This window comes from Crotalus tigris, unplaced genomic scaffold (genome assembly GCF_016545835.1).
Source record: "Crotalus tigris isolate CLP2741 ecotype Arizona unplaced genomic scaffold, ASM1654583v1 scf7180000018786.1720131, whole genome shotgun sequence".
Lineage (NCBI taxonomy): Eukaryota > Metazoa > Chordata > Lepidosauria > Squamata > Viperidae > Crotalus > Crotalus tigris.
The window spans coordinates 1,412,855-1,433,948 of NW_024097201.1; positions in this window are offsets into that span (position 1 = coordinate 1,412,855).

Genomic DNA, 21,094 nt, shown 5'->3' on the forward strand with positions numbered 1-21,094 from the left:
AAGTAGGGCACATTCACAATATACAATTTTCATGAAATGCCAAGAACCATATCACTAATGCCTGGTACAGATGAAAGCAGGTCTGTGAAGCAAAGGTGACAGCTTGACATGACCGTTACAGTACAGTGCTGCAAAGCCCAAGACAACCAGAAACTAGGTTTCATACTAACATTGTATATTGTGGCACGGAGCATAAGAGAGAACTTTGGAGTCACGTTTAAGGTCAAGATTAAAACTGGAAATAAGACCACAGAATCATATGGAAACAGCATCATGCAGTGCTTGTTATATATGAGTCTACGTGGAACATGAAATTACAAAGAATTGTGAAGAGATTATCCAAGAAGATATTGCTTATGCAGCCAAAAGACAGTAGGATTTTACAATCTTGCAGATGAAACTACATATTCCATTAGAATTTGTGCATGAAACAATTTGTGGGTCATTGTTGCTTGCCCATTACCTCTGCCTTCACCAAAACCAGATTTTGGAGGAAACTCTAGTTCAAGGCTGAAGGTTTATTACCAGGCATGCAACACCTTCCCAATGAGGCATCTACTGGTCACTGAACTTAAAATCATGTGATTATTGGTTCCACTCAAGAGAAGGGGGAAAAATCACTTTTTCAAATGACAGTCAACTGTATGCATGATTCTAATGCAACATCTTCTGTTCCGGTGATCTTAGGTGTTCTGGTACTCAGATGTCACCTAAGCACAATAAATAGTAAAATGAATACAACAGCACAGACATGAAGAGAAACTCCTCCAGAATAATGTAAGATTGAGAAAACTAGGAGGAAATGTCCTTTCCTGTAAAGATATAAGCAGATTTTGCCCAAGGAATTTTTTTTTTCAAAGATAATTTTTATTGAGTTTTGACATTTTACAAAAACAAAAACAAAACCATCTTCCCCCCAACCTTCCCAACCCTCCCATTCCCTCCCCCGACCTTCCCAGAGCTGGATATAGGCTTAATTAGAATTTCATCAAAGAATCTTAAAAAAAGATATAAACCATAAATAAATCTGACATTAGTTAAAAATCTAAATACATTAATTAAAAAAGTTATAAAATGATTAACAATACATGAATACAAAAGATAAATGTTTTTAAAAAAGGAATAAAAAAGGAAAAAGAGAAGAACAAAAAGAAAAAAAGAAAAAAAACCCCAAATATTCCATTTTGAATATAAATTGTTAAAAAACTAGATAATATTTTTTTATATCTAACTTATATTGTATAAAATCTATCCATTTTTTCCATACCACAACATACTTCTCTTGCGATTGATCCTTCAAGAAAGCCGAAATCTTTGCCATTTCCGCCAAATAAGAAACTTTAAGAAACCACTCTTGCAAAGTAGGCAAAGATTCCTTCTTCCAACATTGCCCTACTAACAACCTTGCGGCTGTAATTAAATTTAACATCAGTGTAGTCTCCTTAGTATCACAATCAATAACGATACCACCCAAGGAATGTTTTGATTTGTGGAGAAGGGACACCATTAAGAGATAGAGTAACTGTAGCAAGGAATACATAATAGCACTGTTGCTTGTTTGTAAGCCAGTAATGCAATTCTATATCCTTTGTTTTCTCCCTCTTAACTACTAGATGAAATGAAGCGCATCCACCAGCATCACAGCTTAGCATGGGCTTCATATCCTTCACAGAGCCTGTCACTACCTTCCTATGCAGTGCATGCTTTCTGCATGTGGGAAACTAGAAGGCTATGGGAACTACGGCAGGCTGAGAGGGTCAGTTGTCTGAAACAGAACCTGCATTGCCCAACACTGGTCACAAAGAGGAGCTGTGATGATGGGGAAGCAAGCAAAAGGAGAAGACGAGGCTCTGGTCCTGCGTACAAGGGTCCCTCAATATAGAGAACTAGGGGCACAATAGACATTCAGTTTGCTTCATTAGTCCCTGGGCTACAACTTTCAATTATCGGTTCTGGGAACTTTGGATCATCAAAACTTCAGCAGCCAGAATTAAATTTGCCACTTAGAAATAGTCTTGTTTTTTTTTTCTAACTCCAGATTTATGCTTCTTAACTTAAAATACTGTTTTAATTTTTAGAATAAAAGTTGTGAACCTTAAATAATAGTTTAAGAGTTACCCTGTGGTAAGATGGTCAGCCAGAAATTTTAATTAATTAATTAATTAATGAAAAAACAAACAAACAAACCTTAAACTAATAGGCTTGATACAATCTACCAGACGAAACCAACTGGTGTGGATCAACTGGCCTCTTTTCTCCACCAATACTGGCCATTATGCCTTCTCATTTATTCATACACACATAAACACAATCTAAAGTTGGTAACTTATAATATATAAGAGCCAATTAATACCAATACATAACCCCAAAGCATAAAAATAATGGATTACCTCTTTGAGCAGTTTAATGCAGATTTTAAATTGAGGAGGAGAGAGAGAAAAAGAGACAAAGTTGAGCCCTGTGACCATATTGGAATAACCACTGCCCATCTCCTACAGTCCTCCCCCATAACCATCAGTTCAAATGCCTACTTTAGGAATGAATATCATCACTTCCAATTTCTAATCCTCACCAGTAATCCCTGTCCTGGTTGATAGAATAAGATACTACTGAGGGGTCTAGCAGGGCCCAGACAGGTATAATTGCCTCCTTTTAGGTCCCCCCAAAAGATTATCCAGCACAAATTCACTATGCTTGGTCTGAGTCCTGATGGAAAGAACATCCACATCCTCTACTATATTCTCTATAGGAGAAACCCCGTGCCTTCTCCAAAATTTTCTCCCCGTTTAGGAGACTAAAGGTGTTGCATCATACAGCAGAATCAGTAGGTGTCATTGTTATAAATACTACCATATTCATCATTTAACACAGAAAATGATCTGAAGTAAAACTTCCAAATCTCTTTCCAAAATCTTCTGTGTAATACGTTTTCACTATTACCCCAAAAACATTGATTCCAAATGAGAAAAAGAATCAAAATGCAATTTTTAGAAAGTTTGCCTCTGATATTATAGTTGCAGGACTCGTGCTGGAGCCCATCCTCTGCTGGAGAGAAGTTCAGGGCTCCAGCTTCTGAGTCCAAAAACCCGGAAGACAAAAACTTCCAATCTCGGTGATCGACCCAGATTGGATCCTGCAACATTATCCTGGGACACGTCTATTCGCCATAATTCATAATATTATAGTGACAGGACTTATATTAAATCTACTAAAATCTGAATCCAAAACTTTTCCATGAATTAAAGTTATCATGTATAAATGGACTAAAAGAGTGCAGGAAAATAATTTATACTGAGTATGTCGCATGGACTAAAGAATTCCTAAATAAGTAATGAATTCAGTACTTATGAAAATGATAATTGTTGTTGTTGTTGTTAATTGCGAAGTCGTGTCCGACCCATCGCGACCCCATGGACAACGTTCCTCCAGGTCTTCCTGTCCTCTACCATCTTCTGGAGTCCATTTAAATTCACACCTACTGCTTCAGTGACTCCATCCAGCCATCTCATTCTCTGTCGTCCCCTTCTTCTATTGCCCTCAATCTTTCCCAGCATTAGGCTCTTCTCCAGTGAATCCTTCCTTCTCATTAGGTGGCCAAAGTACTTGAGTTTCAACTTCAGGATCTGGCCTTCTAAAGAGCAGTCGGGGTTGATCTCTTCTAGGACTGACCGGTTTGAACGCCTTGCAGTCCAAGGGACTCGCAGGAGTCTTCTCCAGCACCATAGTTCAAAGGCCTCAATTCTTTTGCGCTCAGCCTTTCTTATGGTCCAACTTTCACAGCCATACATTGCAACTGGGAAAACCATGGCCTGGACTATACGCACTTTTGTTGGCAGGGTGATGTCTCTGCTTTTTAGTATGCTGTCTAGATTTGCCATAGCTTTCCTCCCCAGGAGCAAGCGTCTTTTAATTTCTTGGCTGCAGTCCCCATCTGAGGTGATCTTTGGAGCCCAGAAAAATAAAATCTGTCACTACCTCCATTTCTTCCCCATCTATTTGCCAGGAATTGAGAGGGCCGGATGCCATGATTTTGGTTTTCTTAATGTTGAGTTTCAAGCCAACTTTTGCACTCTCCTTCTTCACCCGCATCAAGAGGCTCTTTAGTTCCTCTTCACTTTCTGCCATTAGAGTGGTATCATCTGCATATCTTAGGTTGTTGATATTTCTCCCGGCAATCTTAATTCCAACTTTTGATTCATCTAGCCCTGCCTTTCTCATGATGTGCTCTGCATATAAGTTAAATAGGCAGGGTGACAGTATACAGCCTTGCCGGACTCCTTTTCCAATTTTGAACCAATCAGTGGTTCCGTGTTCGGTTCTCACTGTTGCTTCTTGACCCGCATATAGGTTTCTCAAGAGACAAATGAGATGGTCTGGTACTCCCATCTCTTTAAGAACTTGCCACAATTTGTTGTGATCCACACAATCAAAGGCTTTTGCATAGTCAATGAAGCAGAAGTAGATGTTTTTCTGGAACTCCCTAGCTTTCTCCATGATCCAGCGTATGTTGGCAATTTGATCTCTAGTTCCTCTGCCTCTTCGAAATCCTGCCTGTACTTCTGGTAGTTCTCGATCCACATACTGCTGGAGTCTAGCTTGTGGGATTTTAAGCATAACTTTACTAGCATGTGAAATGAGTGCAATGGAGCGATAGTTTGAACATTCTTTGGCATTGCCTTTCTTTGGAATTGGAATGTAAACTGACCTTTTCCAATCCTGTGGCCACTGTTGAGTTTTCCAAATTTGCTGGCAAATTGAGTGTAGCACTTTTACTGCATCGTCTTTTAAGATTTTGAATAGCTCAGCTGGAATACTGTCACCTCCACTAGCTTTGTTGTTGCTCAGATTTTCTAAGGCCCATTTCACTTCACATTCTAGGATGTCTGGTTCGAGGTCAATGACCATCTCATTGTGGTTATCTGGGATGTTAAGCTCATTCTTGTATAGTTCTTCTGTGTAGTTTTGCCATCTCTTCTTAATCTCTTCTGCCTCTGTTAGGTCCTGCCATTTTGGTCCTTTATCATGCCCATCTTTGCATGAAACGTTCCCTTCATATCTCCAATTTTCTTGAAGAGATCTCTGGTCCTCCCTATTCTGTTGTTTTCTTCTATTTCTTTGCACTGTTCATTTAAGAAGGCATTCTTATCTCTTCTAGCTATTCTCTGGAATTCTGTATTCAATTGGGTGTATCTTTCTCTTTCTCCTTTGCCTTTCGCTTCCCTTCTTTCCTCAGCTATTTGCAAAGCTTCCTCAGACAGCCATTTTGCTTTCTTGCATTTCTTTTTCTTTGGGATGGTTTTAGTTGCTACCTCTTGTACAATGTTGCGAACTTCCATCCATAGTTCTTCAGGCACTCTGTCTATCAGATCCAGTTCCTTAAATCTATTTGTCACCTCTACTGTATATTCATCAGGAATATGATTTAGTTCATACCTGAGTGGCCTAGTGCTTTTCCCTACTTTTTTCAATTTAAGCCTAAATTTTGCAACGAGAAGCTCATGATCTGAGCCACAGTCAGCTCCTGGTCTTGTTTTTACTGACTGTATAGAGCTTCTCCATCTTTGGCTGCAGAGCACATAGTCAATCTGATTTCTATGTTGACCGTCTGGTGATGTCCATGTGTAGAGCCGTCTCTTGGGTTGTTGGAAAAGAGTGTTTGTTATGACCATCGTATTCTCTTGACAAAATTCTATTAGCCTGTGCCCTGCTTCATTTTGTACTCCAAGGCCAAACTTGCCTGTTATTCCGGTTATCTTTTGGCTTCCTACCTTAGCATTCCAATCCCCCATGATGATAAGGACATCATTTTTTGGTGTTAATTCTATAAGGTGCTGTAGGGCTTCATAGAACCGGTCAATTTCATCCTCTTCAGCACCAGTGGTTGGGGCATAGATTTGGACTACTGTGATATTGAATGGTTTGCCTTGGATTCGAATTGAGATCATTCTGTCATTTTGGGGATTGTATCCCAGTATTGCTTTTCCTATTCTTTTATTGACTATGAAGGCTACTCCATTTCTTCTGAGGGATTCTTGCCCACAGTAGTATACCTGATGGTCATCTGAGTTAAATTCACCCATTCCTATCCATTTTAGTTCGCTGATTCCTAAGATGTCGATGTTCAGTCTTGTCATCTCTTTTTTGACTACGTCTAGCTTGCCTTGATTCATGGATCTTACATTCCAGGTTCCTATGGAGAAAAAATCTTTACAGCATCGGACTTTCCTTTCACCACCAGATATATCCACAGCTGAGCGTCCTTTCGGCTTTGGCCCAGTCGCTTCATTCTTTCTGGCACTACTAGTACTAGCCCTCTGCTCTTCCCCAGTAGCATATTGGACACCTTCCGACCTGAGGGGCTCATCTTCCAGCGTCATATCTTTTTGCCTTTTAGTACTGTCCATGGGGTTTTCATGGCAAAGATACTGGAGTGGTTTGCCATTTCCTTCTCCAGTGGATCACATTTTGTCAGAACTCTCTGCTATAACCTGTCCGTCTTGGGTGGCCCTGCACGGCATAGCTTATAGCTTCATTGAGTTACGCAAGCCCCTTTGCCACGACAAGGCAGTAATCCATAAAGGGGAAATGATAATTAGTTGTTGATAAATGGTTTCCTATTAGTATCAACCCCAATTTCAGCCAATTAACAGAGTATTCCACAATTTGCCTAAATACATTAGAGCCAGTGCCTAAATACACCAATATCCAAGTACATTAGAGCCAGAATTGAAATAACAAGTGCACAAATAATAAATATCATCATGTCCCACTAATTTAAACAGCAATGAACTATGCAAACAAATTTGGGTACTATATTATTTCACTTTGGCCACTAAATTGGCAAAAAAAATTATTTTTATTTTGTTAACCAAAGCCCCAATATTTGGATTTATTACTAGGGTTTTGTGTATTATTTTTCCAACATATATAAAATGACATAATGTGAGAAATTCTGCTTTTGTTTTCTCTTCTACCTTTGTTAAGAAGAGAAATTATTCTTCAGACCATTCACTGATTCTTTGTCTTTGCCGCAATCAAAGTTCGCTGTACTTCCCCTACAAGTCTCAATGTAATATCTTAACTGAAATCCATAGCCACATTTTTCATAGACATGGCAAAGTTCTATAAAAAGAAAATCATATTTATCAGAAGTATTAAAATATTTTGAGGCAAAGTCTACGCTTGGCTTTTAAATGATATTCTGGGAACCAGACTTCAAAAAGTAGATAGGCTATCAAAAACTGCCCTAGGTCCTCAGATTGGAACATACAAAAAAGAAGTCACCATTATTAATCACTAATGATCTATTAATGTGAAATATATATATTGCAAAATAAAATGTGCTTTTGGGATAACTGAAACAAACCATTCCAAATATACTGAATAAATTGAAACTGCATGTTACTATGTGGACAGTAGGTGGCAGCCTTTGCTTTTTATATGTATCAAATTATTTCTCACACTTTTTGGAAAATAAAATATTCTTGGCAGTAGGAAACCTGGTTGTGCAATCAATCTTTTTTTTGAGACCAAAAACTCTAATGAGGATTAGAGAGAAAAACATATACAAATGTTAAGTTGATAATAACTAAAAGCATTTTGGCTTTTTCATAAATGCTGTCTACCCACCCTAAAATGTTATTTAAAACTGGCCTTATGAATATTGTTCAACTTGCAGCCAGAAATAAAGTTTGTTGGTCCTTTAGCGGAATGTTTACCCCCAAAGATGATATCTTTTTAGAAGTGTCAGAAGTACCAGTCTCTTGCAACAGTTTGTCAGAAAACTGATTATAGAAGTGATTGTGTTGAGAATCAATTTAAAATTGATCAATCTCCTTCCTATCAGATAAAGAAATGGTTTTGTAGGGAAAGCTGGAACTCTGCTCCTAGTAATTGAAAGACCTGGGTTGTGATCAACTTACGACCGCAATGGAATTTTGGTTATAAGTCATTACGATTATAAGTTGGGATACCATGTGATCAGACTCATTTTATGACCATTTTATGAGGGTCGTAAAGCAAGCCACCATGGCTGTAAAGTGAATCACGTGGTCATTAAGCAAATACCTTCTTCCAACCAAAAAAAAAAAAAAGACAAAAATGTAACAAATCGCAGTCATGGGATACTGCAACTGGTTATAAATGCAAGCCAGATGCCAAGTACCCCAAATGTGATCATGTGTTTTGGGGGGGGGCACCAGTTGTAACTTTGAGGACAAGCCTTAAGTAACTTTTAAAAATCTATTGCAATTTTGAATAGTCATTAAGCAACCAATCATATGTTGAGGACTATATGTACTTAATCTGCTACTCAATGCCTGTAGATGCAGGGAGTGAGATTTCACTAATAACTAACAGTTGAAGGAGGAAGGCCTGTGTTTACTTCTCTGGCCAAGCTCCTCTGTACCATTTAATTCTGGGGTTTTATTGGAGAATTTGCTATTAGGAAGAGCCAGCCGTGCCTCCCCTCCCTGCTCTTTAGTCTAGGCCAGTGTTTCCCAAACTTGACAATTTTAAGGCATGTGGACTTCAACTCCCAGAATTCCACAGCCAGCGTTGCTGGCTGTGGAATTCTGGGAGTTGAAGTCCTCATGCCTTAAAATTGTCAAGTTTGGGAAACACTGGCCTAGGAGAAAGGTTCGAACTAATAAGACTCTTTTTAGTTGTGTCATTTGGCATATTTAAATATAGTTACTCCGCAATTCTGGCAAACTAACTTTGCTGAGTCACTCTTTGCATATTGCTGGAAAGCAACTTTAAATTATTTTGCTCCAATTTCTGGGCCGTTATCTTTATTCTTGGTTTTCTTTTTAACAACAAAAAAAGAGGATCTATCTGGGTGGACCATTAGATGAATCTTGGAAGAGAATACTATTCTTCAGTAAGCTCATGGCAATCTGTGTAAAAGAACTTGTCACAGAGAATTTTTAATAGTGGGTTTCCATCAGAATTCAGTAAATATGTATAACTCAGACATACACTAATTACGAAAAACTAAGATGAAAGGAAGTCAGCAGTGCAGGCCAAGAATCATGAATTATAGACAAGAACTCAGTAGTTTTTCCAAATTCATCTAAAGTGACTGATGTTTGCTTACTAACATAATTTACAGTAAGAAATGGCTAAGGAATTAAAGTTGATGGAACAGACAGTATCTCTGCCCATGTAAGACTTGATACCATATGTTAACTGATGAAAGTGGAAGTCTAACCTGTTTTCCTCAACTGCAAGTATGGAATTCTGATAAGAAATTGGGGGATGATGCTCAAATGGTAGAGGTAGAATAACAATGTTTGGGCTATTGCTTCTGCCCTTACAAGCAATTGTTAATCATAATATGAGCAAGACTGGGATAGCCTGCTGAAAGTAGACAGCCTTTTAATATGCACTCTAGCTGTGGCTAGGAGTAAGCATGACTTAATAGCAGGCAATACTGATGATTTGGAAAATATTAACTGGAATGAGGAAGGTCATGCCCTTGGATTACACTCTTTCATTTTAGGGCAGTGGTTGTCAACCTTTTTAATGCCGTGACTCCCAACCAGTCGTAAATCGAGGACTATTCAACCGGTCATAAGTCGAGGACTACTCAACTGGTGCAGCACCGTTTGCAGAATGGGACTTTTGGCGGGCTCAGCAGGGCAGAGACAGCCTGGACAATTCCTATTGGCTTTTGAAAGCCAATAAAATTGTATTCTATTCAAGAGAGTTTATTCTATTGGCTTTCAAAAGCCAATAGAATAAAAGGGAGTAGCACAGCTAAGGAAAAGGGGGGAAAAATGGCGGACTGCATTGTTTGGCGACCCCTGTGACATGGTCGTTTGACCCCAAATGGGGTCCCGACCCACAGGTTGAGAACCACTGTTTTAGGATATGCTGATGTAGGATAATATTTGTGAATGCCTGATTTTAGTTCTATACAATTGTATAACTAGAAAGCAGCTTTGGCAAAAGATTTGGCTTTTGGATCTCCCTATAGAAACAGGTGATACAGAATAAAGTAAGATAATAGAATAGAATAGAATAGAATAGAATAGAATAGAATAGAATAGAATAGAATAGAATAGAATAGAATAGAATATAGCTGGAAGAGACCTTGGGGGTCTTCTAGTCCAGCACCCCGCTCAAGCAGGAGAACCTATACCATCTCAGACAAGTAACTGCCCAGTCTCTTCTTAAAAATCTCCAGTGACTGAGCACCCACGATTTCTGAAGCAAGCTGTTCCACTGGTTAATTGTCCTCACTGTTAGGAACTTTCTCCTAAATTCTCTTTGATCAGTTTCCAACCATTGTTTTTTGTCCTGCCCTCTGGTGCTTTGGAGAATAATTTGACCCCCTCTTCTTTGCGGCAGCCTCTCAAATACTGGAATATTGCTATCATGTCACCACTATTTCTTCTTTTCTTTAGACTAGCCCAGGGGCAGGCAACCCAAAACACTCAAAGAGCCACTTGGACCCATTTCCCACCAAAAACAAAACACCGGGAGCCGCAAAATCCTTTTGATATCTAAAATTAAGATAACACTGCATATATCCTTTTTTACCTTTATTATAGGTCTGTGTGTGTGTTTGTGTGTGTGTGTATGTGTGTATATATATATATATATATATATATATATATATATATATATATATATATATATATATATATACACATACATACATACACACACACATTAAAAATAAAAATAAAAATATGACTTTTGGGAATATCCATACTATTAAAACAATGATCACCAAGAGAATGCTTTAAGAGAATAAAATTACATACACACAAAGGTAAAAAAAGGATATTTGCAGTGTTATCTTCATTTTAGATGTCAAAAGGGTCTCTCTCTGTGTGTGTCTCTCTCTCCCTCCCTATCTGCCCTTGGTCTGCCACTCCTCTTCCCCCACTCTCTTTCTTTCTCTCTCTCTTTCCTCTCTCTCTCTCTCTCTCTCTCTCTCTCTCTCCCTCTCTCTTTCCCCCCCCCTCCTATCTGATGCTCACCTGGCAAGCTTCAAGCTGTTGTCCAACAACTCAGGGGTAGGCAACCTTGTCTCTTTTATGACTCATGGACTTCAACTCCCAGAATTCCTGAATCAGCCTAACTGGGCTAGCTAGCTCTTTCCTGACCTTCCTGCTTCCTGCTTCCTGCAGAGACGCAGCAAAGGGAGGAGCTCTGCCCAGTAAGCTTTTCAGCTCCTCGGAGGACACTGTGAGTGCACTCTGTTTTACACGTACACACACAAACACACAAACACAGAGTGAGTGAGAGAGAGAGAGAGAGAAGCAGGGAAGCGCAATTGCCTCTCTCTGTCTCTGTCTCTCTCTGCAAAGGCAGAGGAGGCTGGGAGCCACAGGGGAAGGCTCAAAGAGCCGCATGCGGCTCCGGAGCCGCAGGTTGCCGACCTGTGGACTAGCCAAACCCAAGTCCTGCAGCCATTCTTTATATGTTTTACTCTCCAGGCCTTGAATCATCTTAGTTGCTCTTCTCTGAACTTTTTTCCAAGGTCTCAACACCTTTTTTGCAGTGTGGTGACCAAAATTAGTTGCTGTATTCCAGGTATGGTCAAACTATGGTTTTATAAAGCAGTACTAATACATTGCATGATCATGATTCTATGCCTCTGTTTATGCAACCCAGGATTGTATTAGCTTTTTGGGATGCTGCTGTACATTGCTGGCTCATAGTCAAGTGATTGTCCACTAGGACTCCAAGGTCCCTCTCACAGTTACTGTTTTTGAGCCAGGTCTCACCTAATCTGTACTTATATCTTTGTATTTCCTGCCTAAATGTAAAACTTTGTTTTTCTCCACATTAAAACTCATTTTGTTGGATAGAGCCCATTGTTTCAGTTTGTCAAGATCTTTTTGAATCCTGAGCTTGTCTTCTGGGGTGTTGGCTATTCCTGCCAGTTTAGTGTCATCTGCAAATTTGATGAGTTCATTTTTAATTCCCTCATCTAAGTCATTGATGAAGATATTGAAGAGTACTGGGCATAAGACAGAGCCTTGTAGTACCCCACTGCTTACATCTCTCCATGTGGATGTAGTATCACTGAGACTACTCATTGAGTACGGTTTGTCAGCCAGCTACAAATCCATCTGGTGATGATGTTGTCTATTCCACCTTTTTCTAGTTTACCAAACAGTAAATTGTGATCTACTTTGTCGAATGCCTTACTGAAATCTAAGTATACTATGTCCACAGCATTTTGCTAGTCTACTAATTTGGTCACTTTATTAAAGAATGAAATAAGATTATTTTGGCATGATCTGTTCTTAACAAACCCATGTTGGCTACCAGTTATAACTTTGTTTGCTTCTAGTTGTTCACAGATCTGTTTTTTGATTATCTTTTCCAGGATCTTCTCAGGTATTGATGTTAGACTGATTGGTCTGTAGTTTCCTGGGTCTGTTTTTTTTCTTTTCTTGAAGATGGGAACCACATCAGCCCTTTTCCAATCCTCAGGTACTTCCCCCGTGCTCCAGGATTTTTGAAAGATATGGTGAAGTGGTCCTGAGATAACATCTGCCAGCTCCTTCAGAACTCTGGGATGTAATTTGTCGGGTCCTGGTGATTTATATTCATCAAGGTCAGATAGGTGTTCTCGTACCATTTTCTTGCTTATTTTAATTTTTGTTTCTAGTTTGTCTTTTGCAGTATTTTTTGGGGTATGTTGTGCTATAATTTCTTTTTGTGTGGAGACTGATGCAAAGAACAAGTTAAGCAGCTCTGCTTTTTCCCTATTGCTTGTTATTTCTTTGCCATCTTCTCTCTTTAGTGGACCTACAGTGGACCTGATTTTTTTCTTGTTATTAATATGTTGAAAAAAAACTTTTTTATTATTCTTGATTTCTGTTGCAAGTCTTTGTTCATTCTGACCCTTTACTTTCCTGACTTCATCTTTGGATGTTCTAACTGTCTGCTGGTAATCAGCCTTAATTGTGTCCCTCTTTCCTTTTTGTCTTTCAGTTTCTCTGAGAAATCTTTGTGCAGCCATGCTGGTTTCTTTTTGATTTTCTTGTTTTTCTATTTCAATGGTATTGTGCTGGACTGGGCTTTTAGGATAGCATTTTTCAGAGTTTCCCATGCTTCTTGAGTTGTTTTCCTCTTTAGGATTTTCATCCATAGAATCTTTCCTAGGTTCTCTCTGAGTTTGTTAAAATCAGCTCTTTTGAAGTTTAAGTTTGTTGAATTATTTTCTATTGCTTGTGTTTGCATTATATTTTAGAAATATGGTAAAAATGAAACAAGTGATTTACAGTAAAGTATGGTAAAGTACAGTACAGTACTTTAGAACAGCGGTCTCCAACCTTTCTGGCTCAGTGGACCAGTGGAAGCAACAGTGGCAAGGGGGAAGAGGGGATAGTTTCATGTGCACACACAGGCTGCTTTCACAAATGCACACCATTTCCACAGCCTGGCACCAGGCCACAGATTGGAGATTGGTTACCCCTGCTTTAGAAAACAGAAATGAAGGGTCCAATATCTAAGGGAGAAGAGTAGTAAGTATTTGATTAGTCCCAGATATATCCCAGAAATCTCGAAAGCTAATCTAAAGAAGCTTTCAGCAGAAATATAATAGATCTTATTCTGCTCAGGTTCACAAACCAGACAGGAATAACCTTTACTGACTAAAGCCACTTCAATTATTAATAATCTATAATGAAACATAAGTTGGAGGATACATGTAGGGATGAGGATTTTTAAAGATTTCTGCAAAAGAAATACAATATTGGTCTAAATATAACTTGGAACATGGGATAAATTTTGTTCCCAAGGTAGAGTGTTTAGACTTTTTCCTGCAATGTGGATGCAGGCAAGTGGCAAGCTACCTATATGTAGAATAGGGTAACTTCTGCACAAATTTCATGCTCACTGAAGGACTTTCAGCTTTGATTATAAAACTAGGTAAATTTTCATGGGATGTACTCACAACATGGTTGATGTCATAATTTGTTTCCCAGTATTACAGTTTCAGTCCATTTTTAATGAGCCAAAGGGCTCATAAGCCTCTAACACTGATTGTTATGATTGAAATAATCTATAACAAAAATCAAAGACTCTTGTTAAGACACTCCCTGCTCGATGAAGTGAGAAATATGAAAGCTTTTTGCTAGAGATGAGTTTGAAGGAGATGTGCAAGAGGGCTGAAACATGCTTTTTAAATTCAGCGCAATGAAATAATTTTAAGAAGCAATACATGCAGATGCTTCCCTGATTCACTGGGATATAAGGAGCAGAGAAGTACACTTGCAAGATTATGACCACAATTCGGACTGGCAATTGAGTTGGATAATCACACAGTCACTAAGTGGAAAATTACATTACAATTTTACTTCAACTTTCCTTTTTCCCCACTACCCCATCATTTGGAATGCTAACCCCTGTATTGAGATAATTAGCAAGAAGGAAAATAATGTTTATATTAATATCCATTGGAGAGGAAGGGATTACAAAAAAGTAAGCAAGCACACAATGGGGAATACACATCAAAAAGAATGCGCTGGGTCTGGATGTTTGCAAAGCACAACTGCAGCTGAGCCCCATGTCAGTAGGCAGCAAACAAAAGCTGAAGGTATGAAAACAATTAAAATCTTGTCGGTAACAGGCAGCAGATGCAGCCAGCTAATTAAGATCATAGCTGAGTTTATTAATTTGCAGTTAGCAACTTTTGGGGAAGCGCTGCACTGTGGAAAAAATGCAGCTCAGTTGGAAAGAGATTGCTTCTTTAGGCAATCTCACCCCTTTGCAAGGAGTAAAAATAAAAATAAAATTATCAGGCACAGGACATCACATACTGACTGACTGTAATTGGCAAACGCATGACTGAGAGGCACTGCTAAGGTTGTAAATGTGGGCATTGATTGCAATGTTACTTTTTCATCACTGTTGTAACTTTGAACAGTTGCTGCCCGAAGCATTTGCTAAGTGAGATCCATGTTATTGTGGAGTTGATTTTCTGATCTGTTCTACCTAGTAGGCCTGCCAGAGTGGGAGTTATTGTCATCTCAAGGGTAAGCAGTTCCAGGGAATGGGAACTCCCACTATACTTACTCGTATGAAGGTTTCAGGAGACATTCTTGGTTTTCGGTGGAGTATCCAGTCCCTGAGTTATAGAGGAGTCAATAGTAATAACCAACACCTTGACTTGTACTTGGAAACAAAGGAACTGGCAATGCAGTTATGAGATTGTCCCATTAGCTTATTGGTCTGCTACAGTTGATGTTTGTTTCTTTTCCCCCCCCCACAAGGGCAGCCCCAAATTACAATAAATCCATGCAGAAAGTAAGAAAGGGTGGAACAAGTATGTCCAAGAGGATCCCCCTATTTGCAAAGACCTTAAATTATGAGGAACCCAACACTATTGTTTTAAATAAGTGACAGCAGCAAGTGGCACTTTAAAAACAAGTTAATGGTAGAGAAATGCCTTTTATCTACTGTGCTTAAGTTTTTAAAGAACAGACACAGCTTCCACAAAACTGCAGAACTGCACATTTTCAAACAATGTCCCTGCCTTCTGCTGCACAGAGCTTGAAATGATTAAATCTGGCCACATGCCTCATTTAATTACTCAATAAATCAAGATTTAGCAAGCAAAGTCCTTGTACTTATTGCGCACTTGCCCACTAAAGATAACAAAATTGATAGCAGGTACTGTAATAGGCAATATTTTTATCACTTGTGCATATTCCTAGTTAAGTGAATCCTTTATTATTGAACTGTTAAGAGAGAACTCTTAAGAGGGAAAGGAAAAATTAATAAGCAAATGATGCTGATTTTAGGATAAAGTGAGCTAGAATGCAGCATGTTAAAAAGCTAAATTTTTAAATTACCAAAATATTAAAACATTGAATTGTTGAAATACTACAAGAGAAGGCTACTAAAATATTGACGTGCTAAAATACTACTCTATCTAGAATAGCCCTTTCTTTATCCTATCCTATCTTCTCTTCTGCATTCCTTATCCAGGAGACTGCCAAACAAAGTTTTGCCACTCATCATATAATATTGGACTCACAAACCTCAAGTATTTGACATAAAAAAAAATCATTGGAATTTATAGATACTGATAGACTTTGCCTATGAATATCTCTACGAATATCTTTCACTGCCTTGAGCTCCTGATTGAAAATTGATATAAATTTAACAAAGCCCATAAATGGTATGAGAATAAATCTGATTCATTCATATTCTGTTCAAGGAAATTTTTGCCATGATCCATCTAAACATTAGCTCCTATCTGTGTATAGTCTTCGCTTTTTTGTACCATGTTCCTGATAGGATCAGTGGTGAAAGTTCACACTTCTGTCTTCCTTTCCTGTTGCTTGACCCCAGGTCTTAAGAGGAAAATTCTTCTTAATTTAATATAATTAAACACAGAGTATCAGTGTATAAACACTAAAACTTTTGGAAGGCTGATTCATTCCACTATGTATATTTGGGAAGGCCATGCAGTGATGTGGTATAGATGGGGATTGCTCCTCTTTCCCCTTTCCTTTCCTCTGTCCTCCTCTTCTCCACTTCCTGTTTCACCTTCACCTCTTCCTCTACCTCCTCCTCCTTCTTTCCCTTTCTTCTCCTCTTTCTCCTTCTCCTAATTAAAATTATTCAGACATCTGTATGCTGAACAATGTTTTCTTTAAAAAAAAAAAAGAGTACACATTTCATTGCAGGTGAAACAAATCTTATCCTTGCGGCAGGAGAGTACAGGCTGAGGTCACAGAGAGTACAATCCAATAATTTAGCAAACTATTGTTTGCACAAAGACAAACTCTGGCTTTACTTGAATCCACAAAGATAAATGCCAATTCCCACATCTTCTCTGACATAAAATGCAAATATGTCAGAATGGCAGTCAAAATTGTCAGAGCTTATGTCATTTATGTGATGCAATTCTATTACTTTATTACCAAGCTACTTTGTTTCAGAGATCCTCTGTTAAGTTTATAGATCTATAGGCTACTACCTATTTAAATATATACAAAATATCTCTCAGTATAAAATCTCAATATATTTTTCTTACTTTCCACGACAAGTGTACTCCCGTACCACACAGGCAATACTGTGAGACATTTATCCAGTTACTCCATCAGCACTGCCTGCCAAAATTTTAACTTATCTTCTTCTCTTCCTTCAGTGTTCAATCCTCTAAAAGTCTGTCATAAATTAATCTGACTTTCTCAAAAGTTGCTGTCACATTTTATGTGACAACTATTTGGATTGCTATTTAAAAATATGTGAAATGAAAAGAATGTGAGCATGCAGAATAATCATTCAAATTAAAATTGCAAATGGCAAGTGATCATAAATTAAAGCAAGTTATAGATGAAACTATGAGTTTGTAGTAGCTAAGAAAAATGTTGAAAAAAGACAGTGAACTTACAGAACAGATGTACACCAAAAAGGTGACTTTATTACACCTCTTTTTAAATGAAATTATATAATGCTACTTTGCACCACTCTTTAGTGTTCTTTTCTTTATATACCAGAGTAATTTAATTTGCATCACAGATAAAAATCAGTGTACAAAAATATGTCATTAATACATCTGTTTTAGTAAATTAATACAATCCTGTAATTAAATTATTTGCAGCATATTTACCATTTTCAGAAATATAAAACTCATATTTCTACTTCATTTCTAGTTTAATATACAGAATGCAGGAAAGTAAAATCTATAGGTAATCCTCACTTAGCTACCACAATTGAGATCAACAACTCATTTGCTAAATGCCACGGTCACTTGAAAAAAATCATATGATTACATTGGTGGTTAAGCAAATCACTGCACTCATTAAGCAAAACATCATCTGACCAGCATACAACTTACAACTCAACAGATCCTAGGATAATACTTATCTGAAAACACTGTTGTGAAGAGATGCCAGTATGCCTCAACAAGAGCTTGTACAGATTGTCAAAGTCATGAAATCAACAAACGCATACGGAACAACCGAATAACCTGAATGCATTTCTAGCCAGACATTTACCCAAGCTCAGCTAAGTAACTTTCTATTAATCAGGAGTAACTTGAATCAGGTTCATTTTTACTTGCACTGTATGCTTTTTGGTTTTTCTGGAAATTCTGAGGTTAGGGGAATTGGAAACTTTTCTAGCGTTTCCGATAATGAATAGGTTGGCGTTCTTCTATCATTCATTTGGGCCCCATGATGTCGGTTCACATCCAGATGGTGCTCCGGGATTCTGCTTTTAATCCTGTGATTGCCGGAAGTGCATTTTAATGTGCTTTTGTTAAAACGGTCTCTCCTACAGCATTCAGCATTCAAAATCAGACTGTTACTGTATTATATTCTGTTTCTCTCCTTACTAAATATATTTGAATTGTTAGATGTTAGCATTTATTTTAATAGCTGAAAGAAACACTGCATCACAGAGGAAAGAAGCTTAGCATGGCTCTCAGTTTCTTAGTTTTAACTGTGCTTAAAATATTATAAAATGTTATAGAGGATTTATCTGGCCAAAAATAGCATTCTATCCTCTCAAACACCCATATTTGTTAACACGATAGCAATTATGAATTGGCTATTAAACAGAAATGCTGAAGCAGAAGTGCTATTTTTTAAAAAAATGGAATTTATTTCATCCTTTATGGCAGGGGTGTCAAACTGCACCGGATGCGTCATCCGGAAGCCACGCTCAGCCCATTGCCGGCAATGGTAAAACCATCCCAATACGCTGCGCGATGTCACATGATGTCGCGAGTTTGACATGTCTGCTTTATCGCATTTAGTAAAAAGAAAATGTTGATACAAAGCTATTAGACTTCCCAGTGAACAATTGTTCCAGAAACAATTATGCCTTTGTGAACTGGGTAGTTACAGAAGCTGAACATATTCACTACAGGTAGTTCTCGATTTATAGCCACAATTGAGCCCACAATTTCTGTTGTTAAGCAAGGCAGTTGTTAAGTGAGTTTTGCCCCATTTCACGACCTTTTTTGCCACAGTTGTTATGAATCAAGGGGTTATTAAGCGAATCTATCTTTCCCCATTGACTTTGCTTGTCGGAAGCTTGCTGGGAAGGTTACAAATGGTGATCACTTGACCCCGGGACAGTGCAACCATCATAATTACATGCTAGTTGCCAAACATTCAAATTTTGATCACATAACTGTGTGGGGATGCTGCAACAGTCATAAGTGTGAAATCTGGTCATAAGTCACTTTTTTCAGTGCCGTATTAACTTCAAACGATCACTAAACGATTACCTGTCTGGCAGGATAAGTTGCTTTTACTGACAAGAAAAAAGTAGTACACTTCATTTTATTTGTTTCCTTCTTTATTTGTTAATCACAATTTTATAGCTGCTCCTCTGTGATGTACACAAGACAGAATCTGTGTCACATAACCTTTTACATCTTCCTTTTTTTTATACAGATATTCACGGAGATAATCTACAAGTATCTGTAAATTCTGCAGGTTTTTTTTTATATCAAATGCTGACTTGAGGATTGTGAATCCAGTATTATCTGAGCAGTGGCAAAACTTTGTTTGGCAGTTTGATGTCTAAAGTGATTTGCAGAACACAAGAGAGGCTGCTGTAATGAAGAGTATACTCTCTAAGGTAGCATTTTGGCACTTTGGTGTCTTAGTATTTTAGCAAATCCATTTTTAATACATTACTAATTTAAAAATTTCAGGGCTTTGTGAAAAGCCAACAGGGTTGGGACCACTCTGATTTCCAGAGGATGATGTCTACAGGGTGGAAGCCACTGACTGGACCCGAAGCATGTCCCTCCTGCTGATGGGGTGGATAGATGTAATTGGAGAGAGACTATCTTTCAGACACCTAGGTCCCATGCCAGGAAGGACTTTATAGTGCATATCTGCACTTTGAATTGTACCTATAAACAAATTGGCAGCCAACGCAGCCCACAGTGCAGAGGTACAGCATATGCTGATTAAGGGATGCACGTAAACTGCCCACAAAGTCTTAATTTTGACCAGCTGACACTTGTGATACTTTCTGAATATTCTCAGCCTGAATTAGTCTACTGCAGGCCTACTTGCTACTTTACTTCTGCCTGTTACTACAGTTTTTTTTAAAAAAAGGAATGTACCACTAGCCATGTGAAATCAGCAAGCCATAGCAAAGCACTTATTTTGAATCTGAGACACACATCTGCCCCATAGGAAGTCTTGGCTATTAACAACAGTAAATGTTTTCCACCATGTGCTTTATTTAAAGCACTACCTTTCTGCCCAGGTTAAAGATTGGGGTAGTGAATTTGGGGTGGCAGTAGGTATTTGTAAGCAAGAAATGTGATTGGGCAGTGATTTCACTATGTTGCTGAATGGCAAAGTTATATTATTATGGGATCAGGCTTGTCATATTTGACATTTTATGAACAGCTTCTCTCTGTACTTTGACACTGCATGTCCCCAATATACTCTACATGATACATGTGAAAATTTCCTGACTTTAGACCAACTAGAGATTAACACAATATAACGGCATAATTATCTCCTAAGCAATCCAAGCTTCATTTCTGCTGTCCTATATAATAATTAATCTATAAGAATATAGATTAAGCAGCTGCTATTTTTAGTTCGTGTAACTTGTATATTTCTGAACTACTGCTCTGCAGATTTCTCAGTAATATGACTGCAATTGGAGGAGGGAATAGCTCTCAGTCACCGTGCATGCATGACCAAATTAGGTCTGCTAAAGTACCAACTCAGCCCTCAACTACTTAGTGCTGGTTATGGGGTCAATGTGTCTCTTTCTCTCTGGATGAACAACCACAGTCCTTTTTACCATATCAGTAGGCAGCATGATATGTACTTGCTTTTGCAAATGTTGTGCAGCATCATACAAATAATAACAAAGCAAGGTACTGCCTTGACATGGCTGTCGGGCTTGTGTGCTCTGAGGAAAATGAGAGCTATACCAGAGTGTCAACCATACTGAACAAGTCTGACGAGAGGATTCAGACAAAGAGTGTCTCTTTCATAAAAAAAATATGGTGAGACATAATTTACAGAAACACACAAGGACCATGCTAGGTGTTGGGGTTCCTGGACATCTAGTGAAAAATGGGCTACAGGACTCAAGACTGCTGGTTGAGCAACCATGGCCAGCA